We start from the raw sequence: 9,842 nt of genomic DNA on the forward strand, positions 1-9,842 counted from the left end.
ATGTTACATCTGTAGGAGTGTACTGAGGCTGGGTTTTGTTTTGGAGCACATTCATATATTTTGTTTGTAAAAAAAAAAAGATAAAATATAAAGTTAATTGTATTTTGGATGAATAAAAAAGCAATGATTAGTGCTAAGGATGTATAAAAGACAAACAAAACAAAGGAAATTGCTGTATTTTAGTGTTGAACTAGGCTTTCTAACTGTTCTACTTTCTGTCTGCCACTCCTGGCTAATTTACATGTGAGCACACAGCCGGGGGGTGGGGTGGGGGGCTAACTCCACTCCTGCAGCAGGGGAGATTGATGAAAAGCTTGAGGATGTAAGATTGAATAAATAAAATCCTAGAGTTGACCAGTTCATTTTATAAATGTAAATATTTTTTATTTTGGTACTGATAAACTAAACAGAAGTTATGATAAAAATATTTGCTTGAGTCAAAATGTCCAAAAATTTGCTTTCAGCACAATAGGGTGATTAAGGTGGTTAAATGTTTCTCGTATGTATAGTGCTGCTTTTCAAACGTGGAGCTTTGTAAGACGCATCTAATTCTGAAATCTCAGCTTCCTGAGACAAACGGCTGATTTCCTATGAAGCTTGATTATATGATCATGCTTCATGATCATTTATGAACATATATAGCTCGTCCAAAATTGTCATATCCATGGGTTCAGAATAGAAGTTTCATCAAATCTATTTAATTTCAGTGAGATCAGACAAGGAATGTGAACGTGAGAGCAACATTTGTGCATGGCGAGATACCCAACTTCGCCGCTCTGTCACGACCACACCCCCGCGTTGAAAGATTTGTTTTTCATCAGAGTAAACTTCAATGGTTTTTCAACAGGTGGACGTCATTTTGAGGTGTGTTTGCTCATCCTACTTGGAGCAGTGATGCTCCAAGTAAAACATGTCATTTCCTGTTGCCAACAGGTGGCGCTACACCTGTTTCGGATTTTTCCACTGCAGATGTGTTCAAAGTCAGACTACAATCATGCACAACAAATTTGGATCAGATTAGATTATTTATGGCTGAGTAATGGCCATTTTTCTTTTCATGGCGTGATTTCGAAACGACCTCAAATTTTGACGCGCCGCCACGGTCACAAACAACCGTAAAAACTTAAAAGCTTCGCAATTTAAGATCGGACATGTGTTTAGTTTACAAAACCAAAGTTTGGAGTCATTGTTCAAAAATCTCTAGGAGGAGTTCGTTCTAGAACGAGGCCTGGAAATGACCAAAATAGAGCAAAACTGACATATTGACATCAATATAGCAGACTTCCTGTGCGAGTGACAGCTTGGTCCCAAGAGACTTTTTTGTAGGTTTCCATCTGATGAACATGTCCTGTAAATATCAAGCTTGTATGTTAAAGAACATGGCGGGGCTCTCAAAAACAAACATGGTAGGTGGCGCTATTGAGCCGTTTTTTGTTCACCCATGCAAGTGCTGTGTATCTAAGTTGGAGATATGTAAGAGGCCTCTCATTCTGAAATCTCAGCCTGGTGATACAAACGGCTGATTTTTTATGAATTTTTAATTATCTGACTGCAACGCAATCAACCACTTCCTGTTTGGTGGTGGCTTGCGCAGGCACCGTCAGGTGTACACCCATGAAACTTTAGACGATGAGAGAAGACCCTTATGAGTATCTCCTGTTGTAATTTTATGAATGTCGGACAAAGCACAGAGAAAAGATAGGTCAGAATGTGACATAAAATGTATTTGTCAATATCTAGGTGGCGCTATGGAGCTCGTCCAAGATTGTCATATCCATGGGTTCAGAATGGAAGCCTCATCACCTCTATTGAATTTCAGTGAGATTGGACAAGGAATGTGCACGTGAGAGCAACTTTTGTGTGCATGGCGAGACGCCCAACTTCGCCGCTCTGTCACGACCACACCCCCGCATTGAAAGTTATGGCTTTTTATCAGAGTAAACATCAATGGCTTTTCAACAGGTGGACATCATTTTTAGGTGTGTCGGCTCATCCTACTTGGAGCAGTGATGCTCCAAGTAAAACATGTCATTTCCTTTTACCAGCAGGTGGCGCTACACCTATTCCAGATTCTTCCACTGCAGATGTGTTCAAAGTCAGACTACAATCATGCATATCAACTTTGGATCATATTGGATTTTGCATGGCTGAGTAATGGCCATTTTTCTTTTCATGGCGTGTTTTCAAAATGACCTCCATTTTCGACGCGCCGCCACGGTCACAAACATCCGTAAAAACTTAAAAGCTTCGCAATTTAACATCGGACATGTGTTTAGTTTACAAAACCAAAGTTTGGAGTCATTATTCACAAATCTCTAGGAGGAGTTCGCTCTAGAGTGAGGCCTGCAAATGTCCAAAATGAAGCAAAAATGACATATTGACCTCAATATATCAGACTTCCTGTGCGAGTGACAGGTGGGTCCTTTCAGACTTTTTTGTAGGTCTCCATCTGAAGAACATGCCCTGCAAAAATCAAGCTTGTACGTTAAAGCGTATGCGGGGCGTCGGGACAAAAGTCACTGTAGGTGGCGCTATCGAGCCGTTTTTCTGCGCCCATGCCAATCTCCTATAAAATACGAAATTTTTCGCGACTCCTGATGTGTGTGCCAAATTTGGTGAGTTTTGGGGTATGTTAAAGGCCTCAAAAAGGCGACTCTTCCGGTAGAATAATAATAATAATAATAATTAAAGCTACAAGTAGCATTTAGCGGGCCCGAGCACGTGCCACCGCCTGGCACGAGCGACCGCCCCGTGAGCAACGCCCTGCTCGAGCCATTCTCGTCGTTTTTTCTTGTCCATTCTGGAGCTCCAAGCTAATGTTAATATGACAGCAGCCTGTGGGGGGGGGGGGGGGGGGGGGGACTATAATCTGTTGCCTTAAGGGACAAAGACTTTTGCATATAGCATTAAAAAAAAATTCTTAAATCTAAGCCTCGTTTAGACCTGCTCATTTTCTCATCAAGTAGAAGAAGGTTTTTATCAGATTAAGAAACAAGCAATGATGATAATTGCTATCACTGTCCCTAAGGATGAGAACAATAGAACTCATTCAATTTTCACTACAATGTCTAGATGAGTGTCAGCTATGTCTGATAACTTGGTGAATTAGCTGGACCGGGATCTTACAAAGTGCAGGTGGTTTAACGTCCAGTGTGATGAGTCTGTGGACGGCAACAGTACAGCATAGCTTTTGGTTTCCACAAGAGAAGAATTCCTGACACATCTGCCCTAACAGACAACAACAAGAGGAGTTGAAATGTATAACACGGTGAAGGAGTTTTTGTGCAGAAAAAGGTACCATTAGAAAAGCTGGTAGCCATACCTGCAGACGGGGCTCCTGCTATGATTGACCGACAAACAGGTTTCATCACTCACTGTAAAGCTGACCAAGACTTTCCAAAATGTCTGCATTACTGCTGCTTCTTTCACCAGTAGGCCTTATGTGCAGAAGTGATTGGCTCTGGACATATAATGACTCCTATTGTGAAAATCATAAAAAACCTCAGCTGCAAAGCAAAACAGAACAGGATTTTTAAGGTGCTATTGGTGGAGATATCTGCTGAATATGGTGAATATGAATATGGTGAATCTGAACTTGTATTCTTGACTGACATTACTGGAAAACTAAACCACTTGATCTGCGAGCTGCAAGACATTGGCAAAACTATATTTTTTTATTGACCAGCCTCCCTGAGCCAGTGTTTTTCTTGTGGGGATCTTTTCTGCCAGGGCTTTCCAGCTTGGTCAGTGGATGTTGCTGCAGTTGTCTACCTTGCTGGGACAGCTGGAGTTAAACACAGCAGCCTCACGGCTGTGAAGTGGACCCCGTTGCTGTCCCAGTCTGGATGGGCACTGTGGTGATGTTCCAATGTTCAGGCTGGCTCCTGGTATGAAGAGATTCCCAATTACCATTTCCTAACCGCAGAGCCAAGGATGTGTTTACATGTTTAGGTCAAAAATGTGATGAACAGCTTCATGTTGTCTATTGATGTAAGTTTAAACCTAAACATGTTTCCCTGTTACTAATCCAGTTGATGTGGTTCTCCATCTGTTTCTAGGTGATAGAAAAGCATTTTTTTATATTTAGAGCTCCAAGCAAACAAACAGTTGTCTATATAAGAGCTTTTACAATTGTGGACTTTTAGCCGGTCTCTGAATACATGTGACCAATGTATGGTGGATTTTCACAGACTTTGTTTAAAACTGAAGGTGACAGAGACTTTGGAGAAGTGGCTACATTGCTCTGGACTTCTTTGTTTCATCCACAGAAGAGTAAAATATGTGATTGATTTTGAAAAGCTGCTGAAAAATGTATCTTTTTAAAATTGCAATTTCTAATTTGGGTTTTACATTTTGTGTTCCATTTTTTGTGATTGTATTAGAAAGATTTGTTATTTATTTGGTGTTTAAAGGTGGTACATATTGTATATACACAATCTTCTTAGAGACATTTGCTATATGTTGTGTTTGTTGTCGTTGTAGTTTAATTTCTTTGGATGTATTGAAAGGAAATGAAAAGAAGTTGCAGCATTGATTAAAAAAGCATAAAAGAGACATTTACTGTCTGATGTTACATCTGTAGGAGTGTACTGAGGCTGGGTTTTGTTTTGGAGCACATTCATATATTTTGTTTGTAAAAAAAAAAAAGATAAAATATAAAGTTAATTGTATTTTGGATGAATAAAAAAGCAATGATTAGTGCTAAGGATGTATAAAAGACAAACAAAACAAAGGAAATTGCTGTAATTTAGTGTTGAACTAGGCTTTCTAACTGTTCTACTTTCTGTCTGCCACTCCTGGCTAATTTACATGTGAGCACACAGCCGGGGGTTGGGGGGGGGGGGGGGGGGGGCTAACTCCACTCCTGCAGCAGGGGAGACTGATGAAAAGCTTGAGGATGTAAGATTGAATAAATAAAATCCTAGAGTTGACCAGTTCATTTTATAAATGTAAATATTTTTTATTTTGGTGCTGATAAACTAAACAGAAGTTATGATAAAAATATTTGCTTGAGTCAAAATGTCCCAAAATTTGCTTTTAGCACAATAGGGTGATTAAGGTGGTTAAATGTTTCTCGTACGTATAGTGCTGCTTTTCAAACATGGAGCTTTGTAGGACGCATCTAATTCTGAAATCTCAGCTTCCTGAGACAAACGGCTGATTTCCTATGAAGCTTGATTAAATGATCATGCTTCATGATCATTTATGAACATATATAGCTCGTCCAAAATTGTCATATCCATGGGTTCAGAATGGAAGTTTCATCAAATCTATTTAATTTCAGTGAGATCAGACAAGGAATGTGAACGTGAGAGCAACATTTGTGCATGGCGAGATACCCAACTTCGCCGCTCTGTCACGACCACACCCCCGCGTTGAAAGATTTGTTTTTCATCAGAGTAAACTTCAATGGTTTTTCAACAGGTGGACGTCATTTTGAGGTGTGTTTGCTCATCCTACTTGGAGCAGTGATGCTCCAAGTAAAACATGTCATTTCCTGTTGCCAACAGGTGGCGCTACACCTGTTTCGGATTTTTCCACTGCAGATGTGTTCAAAGTCAGACTACAATCATGCACAACAAATTTGGATCAGATTAGATTATTTATGGCTGAGTAATGGCCATTTTTCTTTTCATGGCGTGATTTCGAAACGACCTCAAATTTTGACGCGCCGCCACGGTCACAAACAACCGTAAAAACTTAAAAGCTTCGCAATTTAAGATCGGACATGTGTTTAGTTTACAAAACCAAAGTTTGGAGTCATTGTTCAAAAATCTCTAGGAGGAGTTCGTTCTAGAACGAGGCCTGCAAATGACCAAAATACAGCAAAAATGACATATTGACACCAATATAGCAGACTTCCTGTGCGACTGACAGCTTGGTCCCAAGAGACTTTTTTGTAGGTTTCTATCTGATGAACATGTCCTGTAAAAATCAAGCTTGTATGTTAAAGAACATGGCGGGGCTCTCAAAAACAAACATGGTAGGTGGCGCTATTGAGCCGTTTTTTGTTCACCCATGCAAGTGCTGTGTATCTAAGTTGGAGATATGTAAGAGGCCTCTCATTCTGAAATCTCAGCCTCGTGATACAAACGGCTGATTTTTTATGAATTTTTAATTATCTGACTGCAACGCAATCAACCACTTCCTGTTTGGCACTGGCTTGCGCAGGCACCGTCAGGTGTACACCCATGAAACTTTAGACGATGAGAGAAGACCCTTATGAGTATCTCCTGTTGTAATTTTATGAATGTCGGACAAAGCACAGAGAAAAGATAGGTCAGAATGTGACATAAAATGTATTTGTCAATATCTAGGTGGCGCTATGGAGCTCGTCCAAGATTGTCATATCCATTGGTTCAGAATGGAAGCCTCATCACCTCTATTGAATTTCAGTGAGATTGGACAAGGAATGTGCACGTGAGAGCAACTTTTGTGTGCATGGCGAGACGCCCAACTTCGCCGCTCTGTCACGACCACACCCCCGCATTGAAAGTTATGGCTTTTTATCAGAGTAAACATCAATGGCTTTTCAACAGGTGGACATCATTTTGAGGTGTGTCGGCTCATCCTACTTGGAGCAGTGATGCTCCAAGTAAAACATGTCATTTCCTTTTACCAGCAGGTGGCGCTACACCTGTTCTGGATTTTTCCACTTCTGATGTGTTCAGAGTCAGACTACAATCATGCATATCAATTTTGGATCAGATTGGATTTTGCATGGCTGAGTAATGGCCATTTTTCTTTTCATGGCGTGTTTTCAAAATGACCTCCATTTTCGACGCGCCGCCACGGTCACAAACATCCGTAAAAACTTAAAAGCTTCGCAATTTAACATCGGACATGTGTTTAGTTTACAAAACCAAAGTTTGGAGTCATTATTCACAAATCTCTAGGAGGAGTTCGTTCTAGAGCGAGGCCTGCAAATGTCCAAAATGGAGCAAAAATGACATATTGACCTCAATATATCAGACTTCCTGTGCGAGTGACCGGTGGGTCCTTTCAGACTTTTTTGTAGGTCTCCATCTGAAGAACATGCCCTGTAAAAATCAAGCTTGTACGTTAAAGCGTATGCGGGGCGTCGGGACAAAAGTCACTGTAGGTGGCGCTATCGAGCCGTTTTTCTGCGCCCATGCCAATCTCCTATAAAATACGAAATTTTTCGCGACTCCTGATGTGTGTGCCAAATTTGGTGAGTTTTGGGGTATGTTAAAGGCCTCAAAAAGGCGACTCTTTCGGTAGAATAATAATAATAATAATAATTAAAGCTACAAGTAGCATTTAGCGGGCCCGAGCACGTGCGACCGCATGGCACGAGCGACCGCCCCGTGAGCAACGCCCTGCTCGAGCCATTCTCGTCGTTTTTTCTTGTCCATTCTGGAGCTCCAAGCTATTGTTAATACGACAGCAGCCTGGGGGGGGGGGGGGGGGGGGGGGCTGTAATCTGTTGCCTTAAGGGACAAAGACTTTTGCATATAGCATGAAAAAAATTCAAGCAATGATGATAATTGCTATCACTGTCCCTAAGGATGAGAACAATAGAACTCATTCAATTTCCACTACAATGTCTAGATGAGTGTCAGCTATGTCTGATAACTTGGCCAATTAGCTGGACCGGGATCTTGCAAAGTGCAGGTGGTTAACGTCCAGTGTAATGAGTCTGTGGACGGCAACAGTACAGCATAGCTTTTGGTTTCCACAAGAGAAGAACTCCTGACACATCTGCCCTAACAGACAACTACAAGAGGAGTTGAAATGTATAACACGGTGAAGGAGTTTTTGTGCAGAAAAAGGTACAATTAGAAAAGCTGGTAGCAGTGACTGCAGATGGGACTCCTGCTATGATCAATAGACAAACAGGTTTCATCACTCACTGTAAAGCTGACCCAGACTTTCCAAAATGTCTGCATTACTGCTGCGTCATTCACCAGCAGGCCTTATGTGCAGAAGTGATTGGCTCTGGACATATAATGACTCTTATTCTGAAAATCGTAAACAACCTCAGCTGCAAAGCAAAACAGCACAGGATTTTTAAGGTGCTATTGGAGGAGATGTCTGTTGAATATGGTGAATATGAACATTATGAATCTGAACTTGCATTCTTGACTGACATTACTGGAAAACTAAACCACTTGATCTGCGAGCTGCAAGACAATGGCAAAACTATTTTTTTTTGACCAGCCTGCCTGAGCCAGTGTTTTTCTTGCGGGGATCTTTTCTGCCAGGGCTTGTCAGCTTGGTCAGTGGATGTTGCTGCAGTTGTCTCCCTTGCTGGGACAGCTGGAGTTAAACACAGCAGCTCACGGCTCTGAAGTGGACCCCGTTGCTGTCCCAGTCTGGATGGGCACTGTGGCGATGTTCCAATGGCCAGGCTGGCTCCTGGTATAAAGAGATTCCCAAATACCATTTCCTAACCGCAGAGCCAAGGATGTGTTTACATGTTTAGGTCAAAAATGTGATGGACAGCTTCATGTTGTCTAAACATGCCACCCTGTTATTAATCCAGTTGATATGGTTCTCCATCTGTGTCTAGGTGATAGAAAAGCATTTTTTTTTATATTTACAGCTCTAAGCAAACAAACAGTTGTCTATATAAAAGAGCTTTTACAATTGTGCACTTTTAGCAGGTCTCTGAGTTCATGTGACCAATGTATGGTGGATTTTCACAGACCTTGTTTAAAACTGAAGGTGAGAGAGACTTAGAGAAATGGCTTCATTGTTCTGGAGTTCTTTGTTTCATCCACAGAAGAGTAGAATTGGTGATTGATTTTGAAAAGCTGCTGAAAAAAGTATCTTTTCAAATTGCAATTTCTAACTTGGGTTTTACATTTTGTGTTCCATTTTTTGTGCTTTAATTGGGAAGCATTTGTTATTTGTTTGGTGTTTTTAAGGTTCTGCAAATATACACATCATTTTTTAGAGACATTTGTTATCAGTTGTGTTTGTTGATTTGTAGTTTAATTTCATTGGATGTATAGATGTCGTGTGGGGGGGAGGCTCGAGAGCAGGTAGGACCCAGGCGCAGAGACGGGAGGCAAACGGGTTCAGGGCAAGTGGGTTTATTTAACTAACAAAAAGCGCTGCAGAGCAGGATGACAAAACTAAAAACAAAAACTTACTGTGGCATGGCAAGGGACATGGACGCCAGACAAGAAGACGTGATCAACATGAGCAGAAGTTAATGGACCAGCACAGGAGGAAGGCAGAGACAAGACTTATATACAGACAGGGCAGACAAGACACAGGTGAACACGATTAGGGCAGATGGGGACCAAAGGAAGTAAAACTCAAGAAACATGACAAGACAGGAAACCTTTCAAAATAAAACAGGAAACAGAACCAAACAAGACAGAACAAGAACTAAAGCGAAAAAAAAGACAACAAACTGAAACCATGACAATAGAAAGGAAAAGAAGTTCAAACATTGATTATAAAAAAGGATATAAGAGATAAAAAAAAGAAAAAGGAAAAGAAAAAAGATAAAATATTGATTTAATTGCATTTTGAATGAATAAAAAACAATGATTAATAGAATCAGAATCAGAAATCAGAAAAAGTTTTATTGCCAGGTTCAGTAGAGCGCACTTTACAAAACGAGGAATTTGACTTGGTGTATAGTGCAATTAAGAATAAGTTAAAAATTAAGTTAACAACAACAACACACTATATACAGTAGAGTAAGGTGAATTAAAGTGGGAGCACAGATGGGCTGGGATGGTGGGGCCTGTAAGTGGCACCGACAGTCCTTTGGTGGGCGGGGGGGGGGGGGGGGGGGTCACCTGGGGGAGTTGGGGTACTGTTCAGCAGGCTGACTGCAGTGGGGAAGAAGCTGTTCTTGTGGC

The sequence above is a fragment of the Oryzias latipes genome, chromosome 18 (assembly GCF_053564925.1).
Source record: "Oryzias latipes strain Hd-rR chromosome 18, Olatipes_Hd-rR_3.1".
Classification (NCBI taxonomy): Eukaryota; Metazoa; Chordata; class Actinopteri; order Beloniformes; family Adrianichthyidae; genus Oryzias; species Oryzias latipes.